Source organism: Monodelphis domestica, chromosome 7 (genome assembly GCF_027887165.1).
Source record: "Monodelphis domestica isolate mMonDom1 chromosome 7, mMonDom1.pri, whole genome shotgun sequence".
In the NCBI taxonomy this organism is placed as follows: domain Eukaryota; kingdom Metazoa; phylum Chordata; class Mammalia; order Didelphimorphia; family Didelphidae; genus Monodelphis; species Monodelphis domestica.
The window spans coordinates 162,930,233-162,949,677 of record NC_077233.1 but is presented as its reverse complement, the minus strand read 5'-3'; the positions used below and the strand labels follow the sequence as shown (position 1 = coordinate 162,949,677).

General features: G+C 39.2%; 1 long non-coding RNA gene across 1 annotated transcript; it reads right to left on the bottom strand.

The window, feature by feature from the left end:
- Window positions 1-212: 212 nt before the first annotated feature.
- On the bottom strand, window positions 213-16,489 carry LOC103104310 (uncharacterized). Its single transcript, XR_470213.2, has 2 exons — window positions 16,422-16,489; window positions 213-534 (listed from the first exon to the last, which is right to left on the bottom strand). It is a non-coding gene; the product is annotated as an uncharacterized LOC103104310 (long non-coding RNA).
- Window positions 16,490-19,445: the final 2,956 nt, after the last annotated feature.

Here is a 19,445-nt window from a genome sequence, read left to right as displayed (position 1 = left end):
TCTCTAAGTGCCCGATTCTCCGGATAGGCATCACAGAAAATACCCAGAAACCCAAGGTTGTAATTTCCATCCCCTAATGGTATTCAAGCTGCAGTTGAAGGCAATTAATTAATCAAACAGCATTTTCTAAGAGGCAGCTATGGGCACAACCATGTTTGGTATGTACATGAAGATGTGTGAACAAAAGAAAATCAAGAGACCAGGCTTCCTAATCAGGAGTTAACAGAGAAGTGAATGATGTTTAATCAGGTGGGACGATTGATTGTGGGGCTGGACAAGGATTGTGAAGTAGGACCAAGAAAGCTCTGGGAAGATGTGTTTTCATAAACTAGCAACCTTGAGAGAGCTGAGCTGCCCCTAGGTCTAATTCGGTCCATTAAAGGGGAGAGGGTGAGCACAGAGCACAATCCAATATATGTGTGGCTGGATAGGGGATGTGGGAGCTTAGGAGGGTAGTGGTTAGCATCAGAGAAGACTTAGTTACAATGGAGGGCAGCAGCCTATCCTTCAAAGATTCTTCTGGGGAGAATGACACTGGAAGACAAATAAGGAGACAGTGGTTAGATCAATAAGCATTTCTTCAGTACCTACTCTATATGCCAAACACTGTGCTAAGTTAAGTAGTCACAGAAAGAAGAAGCATGCCTTAACAAGGAGGTAGCATGCCAGTGTTCTGGGAACATTCCCAAAGGACACCAGGCAGGGCTGTTGGAGAAGGGGTGGGGCGGTGATGCTGACTTTGTAGTTTCAGGAAGGTCCTACCTACAAAGGCACCACAGCCAGCTAGTGCTATCTAGTCATTTTTCCTAGCTACCTCCATCCCCATCCTCTAATTATTGGGGTAGATTTTAAGAAACTGTTCTTGTTCCAAAGACAAGACAACCCAATCTGTGTTCCCATAATGATTAATGATAGAGAAGTAGCATGATAATAGTAGGTAGAGCAATGGTCCTGAAGTCTAGAGGACCTGGGTTTAAATCAAATTACTTATTTATCTGGGCTTCAACTGTAAAATGAGAGGATTGGGTTTGATAAACTATAAGGTCTCTTCAAGCAACAAATTTGTGAACCTATATTACATTTGGGCATGCCTTGAGAAATTTTAGTTTGGAGAGATCTTATTCAAACCAATTTCCCTAAAAACTGTATTTCTATCAAAATTTAGTTTGAAAGATGCCTTTAAAAATCAGATTGGGACTTGACTCTACCCTCCAGATAATTTGCAGGAGATCAGGGTAGGGGAAAGAGGGAGGAAGTCCTGTAATATAATAGAGGAAATGGGGGAGAATGGGAATGGAGGCTCTTCCTTTTAAGGCAGGGACAGAATGAGGAGGTGATGTTGATAAGCCAAAGGAGAGAAGGAGGATGGGTTTGTCTTTACCCCCTAAGCTCTCCCTGACAAGCCTCCCCTTATGGTGGCCTTAACTCCTAACTACTGGGTTCTCTGAGGATCTTGTTTGAAGAGGCTTGTGGTGACAGTCTCTGAGTCCTCTTAACTGAATTTATTTGAGGGACACAGAAAAAGGGACAGGGCAGATGAAAGAGCAGGAAATTGAGGTTCAAGAGGGGAGGAGGGAGGAGGTGTCCGTAACTGTCTAATACCCTCCCCCTCAAAGTCAGGCAGATCATGTCTCGGTCAACCTGAACCCCTTGGGGTCAAGGTAAGAAACCCTGGTTTCTTGGCTGTACAATGAGTATTCCCAAGTTCAGGGTTCAGAGAGGCTGGTGGAGATCTTCTTTATGGACAGCTTATATATTCAATCCTGTCCACTGGCTTGTCTTCTTGGGAGGATTTTGGGGTCCGTGATCATAAGGAGAGAGATCGCCGAGTTGGAGATTTAGCTGAAGCCTACTTCTCTGGTGTGTGCCTTTCCTGACGAAGTCTCTCTCCAGCAGCCTAGATGAGCTCTCTCCCCCCTCTTCAAAGTTCTGTTCCTTTTTTGCCCATCCCCCACTGCTGTAGAATCCTGCAGCTCTTCCAAGTTTATTTTCCTTCCAAGACCTCAAACCTCTTACAGTCCCCAGGACACTTAAATGTCACTTCTGACCATTCATGATATCCTATATAGCTTGTCTAATTCTATATAACCTTAACATCACCTTAAGGGGCTAAAGGAAGGGAGATGCTCAGCTGAATAAAGATTTTTTAATTTTGATTACTCGTTTTCTACAGTACTCATAAAAATCACTTTGAAGAGTTTCACAGTCATTCAGGACAAATTTCTAATTCAATTTTATTTGTAAATGTGTGGCATGGCAGCCTTGTTCATTACGTCCATGGAAATCCAAAGTGGCAATGTTTGCCACGATTTCTGATTTTGTGATCTTTGTTTTTCTTCCTTCCTTCCTTCCTTCCTTCCTTCCTTCCTTCCTTCCTTCCTTCCTTCCTTCCTTCCTTCCTTCCTTCCTTCCTTCCTTCCTTCCTTCCTTCCTTCCTTCCTTCCTTCCTTCCTTCCTTCCTTCCTTCCTTCCTTCCTTCCTTCTTTCTTTCTTTCTTTCTTTCTTTCTTTCTTTCTTTCTTTCTTTCTTTCTTTCTTTCTTTCTTTCTTTCTTTCTTTCTTTCTTTCTTTCTTTCTTTCTTTCTTTCTTTCTTTCTTTCTTTCTTTCTTTCTTTCTTTCTTTCTTTCTTTCTTTCTTTCTTTCTTTCTTTCTTTCTTTCTCTTTCTTTCTTTCTTCTTCCTCTCTCTGTCTCTCTTTGTCTCTATCTCTGTCTCTGTCTCTGTCTCAGCTTAGCATACTGTTATGAGGCTGGGTAATTACCTCCAATTTACAACTGAAAAGTCTAAGGTTTAGAGAAGTTTCATCTTACCAAAGGCCCCACCATAACAGATGTCGGAGTCAAGATTGAAATTTGCTCACTCCCCAAACATAAATGGAACTCAGTAGTTGACAGAGCATTCACAGAGTCCCAGGAGAGAAAACAGATTGCTTTCTAGCCCCTGTGGATGAGATCATCACTTGCTTTTCATTGGTCAAATAATTAAGTAAATGCTAGTTGCCAGAAGACCATTCTTCTCCTTTTCAATAAACACTTTCCAATCTCTTGTCTCTTGAGAGAGATCAACAATTCTATTTCCTTTTGTTCTGAATCCTAACTTCCAGTCTAGGGTGCTTTCATTCATCATTGTGTTTTAAGAAAGGTTAAATGAGAGGGTTAATCCAATTCTGTTATGACCTTTGCAAGACTACATTCCCTAGACAAGACAATGGTTAAAAACAAAAGTGACTATGGTTATCCCATCCCTTAGGGAAAGAAAGAAAGAAAGAAAGAAAGAAAGAAAGAAAGAAAGAAAGAAAGAAAGAAAGAAAGAAAGAAAGAAAGAAAGAAAGAAAGAAAGAAAGAAAGAAAGAAAGAAAGAAAGAAAGAAAGAAAGAAAGAAAGAAAGAAAGAAAGAAAGAAAGAAAGAAAGAAAGAAAGAGAGGAAGGAAGGAAGGAAGGAAGGAAGGAAGGTCAGTCAGTCAATAAACATTTATTAAGTGCCTACTATGTACCAGGCACTGTAGAAAGTCCTTCCTTTCAAGGGACTCCCAGTCTAATGTGGGGGAGATAGCATGAAAATATCTATTTATAATCACACTATATACAGGATAAATTGGAAATAAAACAATATTCTTTTGCCTGTACCTATGACTTCATTCACATGGTAGATTCACAAGGCAAAAACTTCCTCCACTGATATAGATCAACACATTTTTTATCTGAAAATTTTTATTTAATTAATTAATTTAGAATATCTTCCTATGGTTACATGATTCATGTTCTTTTCCTCCCCTCCTCCCACTCCCTCTCATAGCCAACAAGCAACTCCACTGGGTTTTACACAACATTATTTTTAACTTAAAGTTTCAAAGAGTTTCCTAGATTTAACTGACTTGTCCCAGAGTCATACAACTGGCAGATGTCAAAAGCAGTACTTAAAACTAGCTTTTCTTGACTTCAAGATACGGTCTTCTACTCAGAGGTAAACAACTTACAGATTGCATGAAAACACTGTACGTGGCCTCCAATGTAATATTTCACTGTTTAGAAATACCTAGTTGCTATAAAAGTTTTCAAAAACTGAAAATCGTGTTATATTTCCCCACCCCCATCATGCTTCTCATTCCTAGATTCACTTTGGTTTTTGACACAAGAAATGTTGATAACCATTTCAGCTAGGAAATGTCTGAGAACAGATTTGATTGGCCCCAGGACCTCCTGCCTCTAGCCCTGGCTTTCAATCCACACAACCACCTTGCTCATATACTTTTTACTGTTACTTTGCTTCCAGCCAAGTCTGACTTTCCCTAGCTCATCTCTTTGATTCCTTGAGCATAATAGCAATAAGTATAACAACAATAATAATAATAGCTATCATTTATGTAGCACTTTGAGGCTTGTAAAGTACTTTACAAATATTGTCTTATTTTATTCTCACAACAACCCTGAGAGCTAAGTGATATTTGAATCTTGATTTCTTTTGACTTCAAGTCCAGTGCTGTGCTTCTCCAAAAGTGACTCTACAAGTGTCTGAGCATTCATTATACCACAGACTTCAGAAAGATCAGCCGAATGTTCTTTGAAATGTATATATTTAGCAGAGTACAGGCTTGATTTTTCTGGGAGCTGGGTCCAGTGGTTGCTTAGTTACTTCTTTGAATATCAAGGAAATAATGAGGGCAGAGAATAGCAGGGGATTTGGAGTCAGAAGGGCTGAGTTTGAATCTTGACATTTTTCTAACAGGGTGTATGTCCTTGGGCAAACCATAACTTCTTAAACCATAAGCTTCTTCAACTACAAAATGAACAAGGTGTACTCAAATAGCACCCAAGATCCTTTCAGTTCTCAATCAGATGATCCTATAATACTACAACATAAACGGAAGCAAAAAAAGCAAGCTATTACTGAAATTCGTAAGTTGAATATCAAAACTTAGTGGCCCAATCTAGGCAAAGTACTAACTTTGTTATCTGGCCTTTGTTGTGATTAAAATTCTCTGGAGACCTTATCTTAATTTTATACTTTTTTATTAATTAGCAAAAAGTGGGCCAGAGAAAGGGAGAGAAAGGCTGGCCATAGTGGCAAGTAGTCTGCAGCATCCCAGCCAGAGACAGACTATGTACCTTCCTAAGTCCCCAGTTCTTGGAAGAAGGGCCCACTTGTCTCCTCTGTCAATTAATGTTCTTTATGAGGTCCCTTTTCTGAGCTTCTCTAATTGGAAGATTCAGACCTCAATCAGGACAAGAGTCAGGTTTTCTGGATGTCGAGAATAACTATTGGCGTGCACTTACCCCCACAGGGCTAGGTGTTTCTCAGCAAGGTGCTTAGCTGATTGGCTTTGTTATCTATGAGAATCCTTGTTTACAGATGAAACAAAGAACTTGTTTCTACCTTGTCAATCCTTATGGAAGATTAAAGATGTAGACAAAAGGAGGGAGGACTCTACTCTTGGCTTCAGCCTAAGGGGAGAAGCCAGTTTGTAGCTTCAGTCTAAAATGAAAACATTTTAGCTTTAAAATCAAAAGTATATTTGGGGAGTCAAAAAGGGATATGAATTAATATCATTTCCACACATTCTATGGCCCATAATTCTATTCACCACAGCTTCCATGTTACAAAATTTGTATCTATTTAGACAATACACTTGTTATCTGCCCTGCCCTTATGTAAAGAGATGAGGGCTTAGTCTCCTGAGTAAATACTTTTTTTGGTTGTGCACCCTTATCTGGAAAACATTTTTGAATATATACTCTATATAACATGTATATAATTAGGATATGTATAAATTACGTATATATAAATTATATACCTATATGACTATACTAATAATTATGTACATTATAAAACCCAAGCATGAGATAAAAATGAAATAATATCTAATCTTAGAGTCAGTAGGGAGCCATAGGAGTTGTTTGAATGAGAGATGGGGGCAATGTCACTGTCCCCCATCCTTTTGGTTGGTCTCCTTGCCTTGTTTCTTGTAGCCATTCCAGTCCATCTACCATTCAGATGGCAAAGTGACTTTATTAAAGCACAAAGCTGACCATGCCATAATAAGCTCCAATGGTTTCCATTATATCCAGGATCAAATATAAAACTTGTTTGGCATTTGAAGCCCTTTACAACTTGACCCTCCTCCTCCTCTTCCTCCTTTTACCCTGCAGATGCCTTAATCTACACATAATTGCTTGTATGTAGTCTCTCCCTTTTGAATGTGTGTTCCTTGAGGTCATACTTTTTTTTTGTCTTTCTTTGCATCCCTTGGGCTTAACAGAGTGCCTGGTACATAGCAGGTACTTAGTAAATGTGTACTCACTCCTTTTTGACGTGCCACATGATCACATTTGCTTTTGGAAGAGAAATCCTTTCTTGGCACATTCTATCATGGTTGCATGAGATTGCACCACACTTCAGGGGGTGTTGTGGGGCGAGGTACAGCAATCTTGAGTCCTTAGTAATGCTACCAAGGCCTTAGAAAGAGGTGATGGGTGTTTTAGTGGGAGGGGTAGAGAAGTGTGTAGAAAGGGATGATGTGTTGGTTCAGGCACTCAGGGAATTATTTGATAAGGTACAGTATTTGCATTCCCAGTTTAGCCTTAAGCTGTACCACTTGCTTCTGACTATTCCCACAAGGCATTGCCATTTTAGTTATTTGTATTGCAATTGATTTTATTTTTCCTTGCTGAACAGACGGATGCACAGCACAAAAACAAAATATGCCCCGTATTGCTGCCTTTTCAGCTTGGGGTGGTGGTGTGTGATTTTTTTTCCCCAGTTAAATCCTATAAAGGAAAACTTAGAACCCTCTTCTGCCAAGACTATTCAGTACATGTCAGCTGTGCTATTTTTCTTTTTCTTTTTTTAAAGGAGCTTTTAAAAACATAGCAAATGTCTTTCTTTTTTTCACAACTTTAAAGTCTAAGGTTTATCCGTAGCAATTTCCTTTGCTTTGGTATGAAGCCTGAAAATACGCCACGAGCAAGACATTTCATCAAAAGTAAAACATTGCCAGTTATTTCCCGTGTTTCCAGCTCCTTAGGAGGTCCAGGCCATTGCACCACTCTGAAGCTACTCGTGTTATGAGGAGCAAAATGAAAGAAAACAGAAATTAAACAATAAGACCGCTTCAGTGCTGATCAATTGCCTGACTATCCCAAGGACCTCAAGATTCCCTTTAGAAAAATAACTTTAATTTAATTGCAGCTTATATGATTTCTTGCTCCTGGGTTTTCCTTTTGCTTTTTATTTAAGAAATTGATTCCCAATTTCAAATAATTTTTTTGGGGGAAGAGAAGAGTCTGTTTATCTTTTCTAGTGAAAAATAAACAAACAACAATCATAAACCAACTTCACAAATGTCCCATTTGCTCCAGAGACCAAGAGAGGTGTTTAATCCCTTTTCAAGGTTCTAGAGAGGGAGTATGGTACAGCAATTTCTCTCTGTACTTCTATCACCCATCTTTGGACCTTTGTACTGGCCATCCCACACATTTGGAGTACAATCCCTCTTTACTTCCACCCAAATGAGTACCTCTTTTTTGAGGACAGCTCACGATCGCTGTTTTGAGCCAAATCTTGCCTGATTTGCCTTCTCCAAACCCAACTTCCCCACTGCTAATGCTCTCCCTTCCAAATTCTGCATTTAAGTACTAGGTTTCTATTTGAATTTATTTGATTTACATTTATGCTATATACATTTTTACTTATACTTTCCATCTCACCCATTAAAATGTAATGCTTAGCACAGTTCTTTGCCCACAGTAGGATTTTTATAAATAAATGCTGATTGACTTAACATCCCTTGCCTCTGTTCTCTTCTCTATAAAATGAGGGAATTGGACTAGATGGCCTTTCAGTTTTTCTCCCCCTCTCAATCTGTCATTGTCTGATCTAGTGTGATTCATTGGAACTCCATGTCTAAAATTTTCCTTAATGGGAATTTTTAGATTCCAAGGTAACTGGTGCTTACAGGCACCAATTTCAGAATCTATAAGATGCATCCGAATAATACCCTATTCCATCCGGTAAAACATACTGTGATTCTGCTGTCTGATATAGTCCTGGCATTCTCAATTGAAAAACTAAAGGTACTGGGGAGGAGGTTACCTATCTCCTAGATCATTTATCCCCTTCATTTTGCTGCTGGGTCTAAGGAGGAATCATTCCTCCTACCCTCCCAAGGGTTCCTCCCTTGTTCCACACCTCCACCTTGATTCAAAGGTATCTTTACTTCTTTTCCCTTCCTTCCTTCCTTCTACTCCATGTCCCTCAAGTTAAGGGTCTAAAGAATCTTTTCTTGGGCAAGACATGTGTCTATAAAATACCTTTTGCATTATTGGATAGTTTGATTTTTCTGCGGAAATCTCTTAGGTTCTCCTCCTCTGCTCAAAAAGCAATTGAAGCAGACTGGGACAATTACTAAGAGATAAGAAACCCCAAAGAACATGGATTAAGTTAATAACTGTTTTGTGGCTAATAAAATTTTGGGTTGATTTCTGCATTTAAGGTATATTTATACCTGATAACATCCCATGTCATGGTCTGCTCTTGTAATCTGGCTATTTAATTTTCTTTTACAACCTTTACCTCCTGTGCCTGTTGGAAGGGCTTTATAAAGTGATGTAATTATAGTTGTTGAAAGGTCAAATGAACTAATATTTGTAAAGTTCTTTGTAAAATTTAAAATTCTTTAGAAATGTTTTAGTTAATATTGTTATTATGGTGTTATTATAGCGTCTACATCTAATTACAACCAAGACAAAAGAAACCTGCTATTCAGCATCTTTTTTTGGGGGGGCAGGGGGAAGTGTTTTCTAATGGTCAGCTATTGTCCTTTCATTTAATGCTTGTTCTTGTTTTATACTATTTTCTTGCTTTTGGGGAATCAGACCAAGAAATAATTTCATTATCCAGTTATACTATATTAAGGAATAAATAAGAATTGCATTAATGCCTATTTTAGTCAGGTTGGTATTAACTAGATTCCATTAGCTGGCATTCTTTTGGGAGGAATATGTTAATTTACTTTTCCATTGCTGAAATAACTTCTCCCTCATCTGGTATTTTTTGGGCTCCTCCTGAAGGACTCTGATGATTCTATCCTAATGACATTTCACCTCTCTGCCAAAGTTTGTCACCCTCTTGGCATCATAGTACATGATAAAAACTTGGAGGAAACAAGAGGTTCTTACAAATGAAGGAAGATTTACTCCCACTGGTCACAAAGCTCAGGGTTTGTTGTCACTACTACTAAATAAGAATAGTAGGAGACAGAGCTCTGCTTTCAAAGACTTTCCATGGAATTGCCTTAGAACCTAGTTGGGATTTATGGCATCTCTGAGATATTGGGGGTAATGTTGGGAATGGGAATGTCTGGGCCTTTGATTTCATTGAAATAGAGAACTTGGGTAGGGGGACTCCCTCTGCCGATTTAGAACAACTGATGTGTGACTTATAGAGGGTTCCCTAAGGGGAAGTAAAGTCATAGCCAGTATGTATCGAAAGAGAGCCTGAAGGGGCAGCTGTGGCTCAGTGGATAGAGAGTCAGTCCTGGAGATGGGAAGTCCTGGGTTCCAGTGTGACCTCAGCTGTGTGACCTTGGGTAAGTCATTTAACCCCAATTGTCTAGCCCTTACAACTCTTCTGCTTTGGAATTGCCTTGGATACTTAGTATTGACTTTAAGAGAAAAGGTAAGTGTTTAAAGAGAAAAAAGGTTCTGAACACAAATCTTTCTTACTCTAAAGTTAGCCTATCTCTTTATCTTAATGGCATTACCATATGTAGTATCTATACTGAAATGTTTACAAAAATCATTTTGTCACACATGATTCTGGAACATGGCTTTTGATGACCAAAGAATTTCTCATCTAATTGCCAATGTATTGGTGATCAAAATTCCCTCAATATTTAACTAGTTCCTTCTTTGACGGAAGTCATATGATCATAAACATAAAGCTAGAAAGTGCCTCCAGTGCCATATCTATTTCAATATCACTTTATAGTTGTGGGAACTGAAGTTCAGGTGTTTGAGTGGTTTGGTCATGATTGCCTGGGAAATAAGCATTAGAGGCTGGAATTAAACCAGGTCCTCTGACCCCAGAGCCCAGAAGTCTTTCTATTTCTACTGTACTCTGACCAGGACCTATCTGAAGCCCATTCAGGTTGATAGAACTGATGAGCACTTATTGTGTATTGTCTACCTTTGGCAGCCTAGTGCCACCTCTATTCCATGGTAAGACATTTGAGTAGGGTTTTTGTAGAGGACAAGAATCATGCCTTCACCAGCAGGAGTCTCATCAAAGAATTAATAGATCTTTCAAGTGTGGCAGATCACTGGTGATTGGTGTCTATGGAGGACTGTGTATTTAAGGCCTCAGGGTCCAAGAAATGAATGACTTTATCTTATGCCTGTGACAGTGGGTAGAGTTGAAGTAGCTTGAGAGTTGAAAATTTCATAAGTGGGTTGAGGGAAGGAGATGAGGAACTCTAAGGGAAGTTTGATAGTCATTGAATGAGAACTGGTTCCTTCAGAGTCCTCAGACTATACTCTATACCCTTCAGTGAAGGAGCATGCAAGATTTTCTTGGACCTCCTTATACCCCCTCAAACCATTGACTTCTTGGCTGTCAGGAGACCTTACATCTCCTCTTTCTCAAAGAAAAGGGGACTATTCCATCGTAGTCTGATGGGACCCAGGAGAACAAAGAGATGTCACAGAGGCATTTTTGTCCCCAGGAGACATTGGTCTTTAATAACAAGTTTACAAGTATTACAGTTTACCACTAGAGCGTGAAACCTGGCTAAGTATCCACTGGATTTCATTTTTGCTTAAGCTGCCCTAAAAAGAATCTACAGTATTTTAAACCCACCTCTAGCATCACTGAGACCCACTGAAAATTAATTTTTGCAGCAATTGAGTCAAGTTTTCCAGGTGAAGAAGAGCAAGGTAAATCAACTTCTGCTCAAGTGTGTAAGCTGATCAGGTGGCCTCAGCATCCCAAGAAAGAAGCCCAAGCTAGGCAGCTCAGGAAGAAACTTTAAACCTTAAGAAAGCTGCCTGTGTTTACATTACTATCACAGCTTGGTGACCCCAAATAACCCTTTGTATAAAAGTTGACAGAGGCCATTACAAAAAGGATTATATTGCACTTCAGTATATATACACATCCTAATTGGGATGGGGTGAAATAATGACCTAGACATAGGATTGTTTCTCTATGCTCCGTTTCCAATTACCACAGTGTGGAGTGGGCATAATCACTTTGTTAACATCAAGTCTATTAGGAGTATTCTTTCAGCCTGTGTCCTGAGACACATAAATTATTATTGAGGCCAACATGTAGAGGTGGAAAACAGGTTCACTGTTCTTTGATCCTTGCTGAAGTGTCTCTGTCTGTATACTGGCCCATTTTATGAATACAGCAGTGAGATAAAGCAGACGACATCTCACATATATTCCTGGTTGTAGATCACAGCTGAATAAACTGCTCCCGGAGTTTTAAGGGTCAGTGCAGTGTATACAGAGAGCAGCAGTGACCTATGGAGTAGTCTCAAGACATAATAAATACAGCCTTCATGCTTTTTTTCCTTTCCTTCCGCTGATTCAGGTATTTTCAAATACTGTGGGGCTCCTCCATGGGTGCAATAATTCAAATCCAGCAGACCATTGTATCAAAGCTGAGTTTTTCACCAGGCTTTTAATTGTGGCCAAACAGTATAGAGCAAATTCTAAAAATGTCCTAGCATATCTGGTGCCTCTTTTTCTATATGGTTATGTGTCTCTTTCTCTTTCATTTTCTCTCTCTCTCTCTCTTCTGTCTCTTTCTCAATATATTCAGTTATTGAATGAATAATAAAGAGAAGTTCTTGCATCTTAAAAAATTAATAAACATGCAAAATGTGAACTGTCTAGTTAACTTTCCACTTTGGTGCTTCAAATATATATTTTTTTCTTTCAGAACCTAAAAATGTGTGATGTAGAAAAATAAAACAAGGAAAAAAACACAAAACCATAAACTATTTATAAATTCCCTTATTACTAGGATTTACCAAATGATTTGAGGAGGAGGATTTCAAATAGTATAAAAATGAAACTAAGCATCAGTTCCTTGAGAGCAAGCACTGTTTCAATTTTGCATTTCTTAGCACAGTTCTAGGAAGTAATAGTAAAATAGTAAGTCATAGTATACACTTTGCATGGTATGGAGTAATAAACACTGCTTCTAGAGTCAGAGGACTCTTCAAATCTTTTCTTTTTTTACTTTTAAGAATATTTTATTTTTTCTAATTACATGTAAAAACCATTTGTAACGGTTGAAGTCTTTTGTCTAATGTTGCATATATAACCTTAGGCAAGTTACTCTACAAGGGGAGGGATGTGAACCATCACCAGGCACTGTATTAATCATTTTACAAATATTGTCTCTTTATCATTTCAACAACCAACTGTTATTATTTACATCCAAGGAAACATTTGACAGAGTTTAAGTTAACCATAGGGTCACATAGCCAATAAGAGCCTGAGGCTGAATTTGAATTCAGGTGTTCCTAACTCCAGGCTCAGCACTCTCAACATTGTCCCAGCTAGCTACCTGAACCTCTCTGTTCCTCAATTTCTTTATCTATAAAAATGGAGAGCTTAGATTCAATGACCTCTAAAATTCTTTCCAGGTCTCAATCTCTAATAATAACATCTAAGACTTGACTTTGGGCCTCAATATTCTAAAAAATATGCTTAATTTTTCTCCCATTCATATCCAAGAGGACACACAGTTTTCACCTTCACCTAATGAAGAAACACTCACCTCCTTTAAGTTGCTTTTTACAACATGATATTAACTTAAACGGGATAACTTTGGACCATCGAGGCAGATCTTTTCAGGCATTTAGAATTTAGGCTGTATCTTTTCCCTTTCCCTTTTCTTTTAATGGTACTAATGGGGTTACTGTGACAGAATGAGTGTTTTGTTTTGTTTTTTGGCTAGTGGTATAGACTTTTATTCTCTCTAAGGTATCACAACCAGCTCTTTAGTTTCTTTGTTCTCCATTCATCCAAGTCCTACCAGTGCCAGTTAGAATTCTAGCCAAAGTGGGCTGGGCTCAGATCCATTCAGAATATAACTCTATGACATATGTATACAATGTATCCACATTAATTATGTTAATTTTAATAATTAATAATGTGTCTACATTAGGCAAAGGAACCAGGACCAGGTTCTTCCCCCAAAGTGAAAAGGCCCATCAGGTTCTCTTATGCCTTACGTTCTAAAATGGAGCCTTCTGAGAATGGGGCCACTTTGCTGGTCAACTTGTGATTTGTTAGTAGATGCACACTTCCTACTCCAGGGCAGAAAGGGAGGAAAAGGGCTATGAATTAGAGGCTGTTCAACAAACGACTGGATAGTGTAAATCGAGTGAGCCTTTCCAATCCCCATTATTCACCTATTACTGAAGTTTGATAGTCAAAAGAGAGAAGCTTGACAAAAGAAGCCCTTGTCACCAGTCAGAGTCCACCAACTATACCCAATACAGCATTACCAGACATATGTAGTAAGAGGTATGGACAGGAGTTCAGAAAACAAAACACAAATCCTTTCCCCATAACCTACTATAACTTAATCCAGATGGTCAAGTTTATGTGTTTTCTTTAAAACGCAAACTGTCTCCAGTGAATTCATTAGAACCACATTGGAGCTTTCCTGCCTAGTAGTTAAAATTTGGGCTTGCCAAGTACTATTGTTCCAAAAAGAGAAGTGATCAGATGTTTAACATTATTTAAGATACAGTCACTGACATTTGGGTAAAGAAACCAAACAGCATAAAATAAAATCCAGATAGGCAGGGTCATACATTAGAGCATTGCTGAGAAGGCCTTGTGCTGGGTAGAAAGTTAGCTTTACTGGCAAGACAAGTGGACCTGAGAAATAGACCTATTAACAGGAGAAATTGAAGAGAGGATGGGTGCTGTGCTGAAGGAATCGTTCTAACTCCCCAAGTGGTGTACAAACATCATCGTTCACGCCTGCTAAGACCTACAGTGAAGTTTAAACCACCTGAAGTAGTGGGCTGTGTGATGTGTTGATTACTAACCTCTTCTGTTTGGTGACCTGGATAGGAGTCAGGGCAGAAAATATATGAAAGGAGAAGAAAAAGGAATGAATGAGAACCCGAGGAAGCCTTGCTGGGAGGCATGGGTAGATCAGTTTGGTTTCTAACATGTTTCAGCTAGAGGCATTTAAACAAAACAAATAAACCGAAAAAAGTGAAGGATACTGTGCCTGCTTGAAAATAATTTCAAGGTCCCTCATTAGCCAGCAATACCTGAACTCTCTCCCACCATCTATTGCTATTGTTTCAGCCTAGCAAACCTATTTACTTGTTTTTTTTATTCACTCATTCACTTATTCATCTATTCATTCACTGATTTATTTTTATCCTTTTTATGATTCTGTTACATCTACTGATTTTGAACTTATCCCTTGACCATCATTTCTATTTACAATAATCTATTCTTTAACAGCCACCAAAACAATTCCCTTTTTTCCTGTAAGGCCTTCTTCCCTCTAACTGCCCACAAAGCCTTTCTCCTCTGAGAGGACTGAAGTGCCAAAAAGAAACCCCTAACTACTCCTACAAAGATTGTTTATGTTTGCTGCCTTTGCTTCTTTGTTACCCACTCACTTCTTAAACTCCTACCATTTTGCTTCTGATCCCAACAGCTGACTGATGGATAACACCACAGTTACCAATAATCTTTTTACTATTGAATCGAATAGTCTTTTCTCCATTCTTTTTTTTCGCTAGAACTTTTCACACTACCCATCTTATATATTCCTACCTGCTCTGGATTCCTTCTATGTTCCTATATTCATCTTGTTCTCTTACCTGTTTCCCTGTCCTTTCTCAATCTCTTTTACTGGATGATTGGCCATTCTAATCTCTTAACGTAGTTGTCCCCTAGTGATTGCCTTTACTAAAGGGTCTGCACAAAGGTACCAATATTTAGTTGGACTCAGATACCTATGAAGGCATACATGTGCTGCCCTTCCCTGGGGAATGAGGTCCTTTGTCTCAGGTTGGGGTCTTCCAACAGCCTGTCCACCATCTCTAGGGTCCTGTTGCTATGGTGCTCCTCTCTGTGTTTATCTCCCTTGTACCTTCTCCTGGTCCAGTTTTACCTTGGGTTCTTTGTGTCGTCACTTTCCCCCTACCACTTCCTTAATTTACTTCTGGTATAAGAACTCCCAATTCTGACTGTCTCTATAACCATCACAACCCCCTACTATCTATTACGTATAAAGTATTATCCTCCAATAGAATTATAATTACTATTTATGTATAGTCTTAAGGTTTGCAAAAGTATAAATTTGTATAAATCATCCCATTTGAGGCCTACAAGCCTATAAGGTAGGTACTACAGGAATTTTTATCTCTACTTTATAGATAAGGAAATGAAGTCAGAGTGGTTAAGAGACTGACTTAACATCATACAACTAGTAAGTATTAAATCCAGGATTCAAACTCAGGCCATTACTACATCTACCATATATATTCCTTTAGGAAAACACTTTTTTTTAAATTATATTCCCAGAGCTCCCTCCAGGACATTGCGCTCAGTAGGCATTCAATAAGTGTCTGTTGAAATTAATTCAACTAGATTCTATCTGTCACCATGCTTCAGGAGAGAGAGAAATCTCAATTCACTAAAAATATATTTTATTCTTTACATTTCCCTATGTCTCCCTTAGATAAACCCTGTAAGGACAATTACATTTAGCAAGCATTTATTAAGGGCTTACTAGGTGCCTGGCTCTGGGAATAAAAAGTCAAAAACTAAGTGATTCTACCTTCAAGGAACATACATTCTACTGGAATAACAAGGACCACAATTTTTCTCTTAATATCAACAGTCCGTTATAGGGCCATGTACCTTATAGGCATTCAATAAACATTAAATCAACTTGCCTCCAAGTACATTTAATAGCACATATATTCTAGTGGGTCAAAAGCTTTCTCTCTCTCTCTCTGTCTTTTGAGCTCTCAGTGGTTTTTTCTTTTCAAATATATACCCAACCAGGTCTGAGTTGTTGGATGCCTCTGAAAATTGTTCTCAGCTTGCTAAACAAGAGTGCCACATGGTTACAGGATTGTATTGTAACCATGCCCCAGGTTTACAAATCAAGGAAATTCCACTCATGTTGTACAAATGGCTGGTTTCTTTTGAATTCCTCCTTTTTCTACCCTTTTCTTTTCCCTCCCCCCACCCCCTTTTTGAAACAAAGCATTCTTGTAAAGCCCAAACACTTAGAAAAGGATCAATAACAGTGAAGTGCTGTCTTTTTTTCAGCTGAGCAAAGCTGGACAAATGCAACTCCAGAAGACTTGCCTCACACCCTAATTGAGGAAAGTGTCAACAAGTAAGAGTTGAATAAAGGTTATACATGCTTTCTGCCAGGGGATGGCATTGGACACACCAGCGTGAACACTGCCTTTCCAGCTTCAGGCTTTCCGTTCTCACTATAGCTTAATGGTTCACAGCCCTTTTATGAGACAGCTGTGTAACAATGAGCCTTTATGACAGGCTGACTCTTTTTTTCCCCCTTTTAAATCTCAAACTGAACTATATAAAACATTCTGTCTCCTATCGTTCCATCAACAAGGCCTGAATAGCCAAGGCAAGTGCTCCTAGAGCACTGGTTTATTTCCTCGGATTTTTTTTTCCACAATAAAAGAATAAGAGAGAAAGACAGTTCAGTGTGTGAAAGATGGCTGGTAACTGCCTCTGTGTGAGGTCCTTGGCCAGATAATCTCATTCCAAAGACCTAGGTGACTGGAATTTCCCTTCCTCCCATCCTCCCCCCCCCCCCCCCCTGCACCCCCCACTTCTCATACAAATCCTTAAGCATTAACTCAGGCGGAAAATGAGTCTACTCTACATTTATCTTACTGAATGGCAGTCAACTCCCGCCTAATCTTTCAACATATATTTGTTCAATGGATCAACAGATTGTGTAAGCAGCATGACGGTTGGATTTAGAAATGTGTCTGCTCATGTTTGGTTTGTACTGAACCATTGACCATTTTGTTTGTGAACCCATCATAAATTATATCTCTGGGTAACCCAGAATAAGGGAAGGGGACAGGAGATACTTCCGCAAACAGGAGGGAGATGCTTTATATTCAATGCCTTTTTTTTTAGCATCTAGTATGCTACCTTTGTGTTTGCCTTTGGAATAATTTGCTTTTCTTTTTTAAACATGTTTAAACCCCAGTTCCTAGTCCATCCTTCTATGAAACTTATGTCATATTAATTCTCTGGCCTCCTCTTCTCTCATGTAAATGTTGAAAAGTTAGCATGGTAAGAAAGTAGGCACTAATTAATGGTAACTCACATTTGTGAGGCACTTTACAAGCTACATATAGTGCTTTACATATATTACTTGAGTTGATCCTAACAGCAGTCTCTGTGAGGATGTATACCAAGTAGGGTTTCAGATTTAGAGCTGGAAAAGATTTCAGTTATAATCTAGTCCAAACCTCATATTTTATAGATGAAGAAATTGAGGTCCAGAGGAATTAAAAGATGTGACTAAAGTCACCCAGATAATGGCTGTACCAGTATTTGAAACCAGGTTCTCCAACATGACATTCATTTCTCTTTTGTTCCTTCACTGCTGAATTATCATCATTTTGAAGTGAGGAAACCCCAGCTCCAAAAGATTAAGCAATTATAAATCCTATAAACATTATTAAACATTTATCATGTCAAGAGCACTGTGCTAGGTCCTAGAGGAGATAGAAAGCTGGCATAAGACAAATACCAGGTCTTATGACGAGTTCATTATAGTAAGGGGATATATGAAATATACAAATAACGATAATACCAAACAACACATATGATAAACTCAACAAGGAAGGACAAAGGCTAGAATTCCAATGCAGGTCTTCTGAGCGGAGGGCAGGACTTGAATTAGAGAGATCTGAGTTCAAATTCCATCTTTAATATATACAGCCTATGTGACCCTGAGCAAATCACAACTTCTCTGGGACTCCAGGAAAGTTTTTAAGATGACCGATGTAGCAGTCCACCCATAGCTATGGGCAAGGGAAACAGTTAGTATGTACAGAGTGGTTTAGAAGAGAGCATGCTCAGTCTTGAGCATGCTCAGTCTTGTGCATGCTCAGTCTTGAGCATGCTCAGTCTTGTGCATGGCTAGGAAAGCCTCTGACCCTTGACCCCAGCTTCCCCCAGGTTAGGTGGGAAAACAAGTTTCTTTGTGTTCACCTGGCTAAGAGAAACCACACCTATACCTTGTCATTAACCAATGATAATCATCCCTATGTATTGTGTCATATCAAAGAGATTAAATACCGAGCCACAGCAAGCTCTGCCTCTCTTCCTCTTCTCTTCCTCACTTGGATCTCAGCTCTCACTGATGCCTGTCCTTGCTGGAGCTTGGCCTCTGGCCAAGCTCCATCTTTGATTCCTTTCCTGATCTACCTCTCCCACCTGGGACCTGGCCTTCGGCCAGGCACTCTCTTTTCTCTATCATATCTCTGAACTGTGTGGTATTAAATCTGGATCACTGGACGGGTATAAACTTTCTGAGTAGTCCACCAATCGGAGTTTCTGCTGTGGCTCCTTGATAATTAATAAGGCCTGGATTTCTGACTCATTCCTGCCACCTCATATCTCTTAATTTGGCTCCGCCACCCTCCTCGCGACATACAGAACTTCTATCCTTCCTCTATCTTCCTACTTTGAGGCTTCTCGCTGGATTGAGGAAGCTTCAACCAATGGCCGATATTTCATTGGCAGAAGCATTTTTCCCTGACTGGGAGTTGTCACCATCCAGCTTTCCAGTGAAATCAAAGATCCAGTCTTTAAACAAACAAATCAACAAATAATTGCTGAGAAACAAAAGGATCCTGACTCTAGGATGCTAACCATCTAGGGGGGAGATCAAATAGTTCTCAGATGTTCAAATGGAACTGTGATCTCAGTGGCTTGGGAGTTCCCTCTAATGATGCAGGGCAGGCACTATCTTTTACCTTTCATTGTATCTCTAGCACTTAATAAAATGCCATGAGATGAGTTAACCCCCTAAGAAAGGCTTACTGAAGGACAGATTGTCACCTATCTCTCTGCTTGTCTGTCCTGTGGAATTCTCAATCATTCCCTCTCATAAATTCACTACCAGAGGTCTATCTTTTGGATTTCTAAAAGCCTTCCTCACCTTCTACCGACATTATCAGGGTCCAAGCAATTATTGTTCCATTAGTCATTTCTTCTTGCCACATGGCCAACCCATCTTCTCTTCTTGCCACATAATTCCTCATAATGTCTTTTACTGCTATTCTCCAATCTTTCTCATTCTTTAGATGCAGCAACCTGCCCAGACCCTCTGAGAGCCTCCTCATTGTCCTTTGTGTGATAATCTGATAATCATTAAAACAAATCTTTA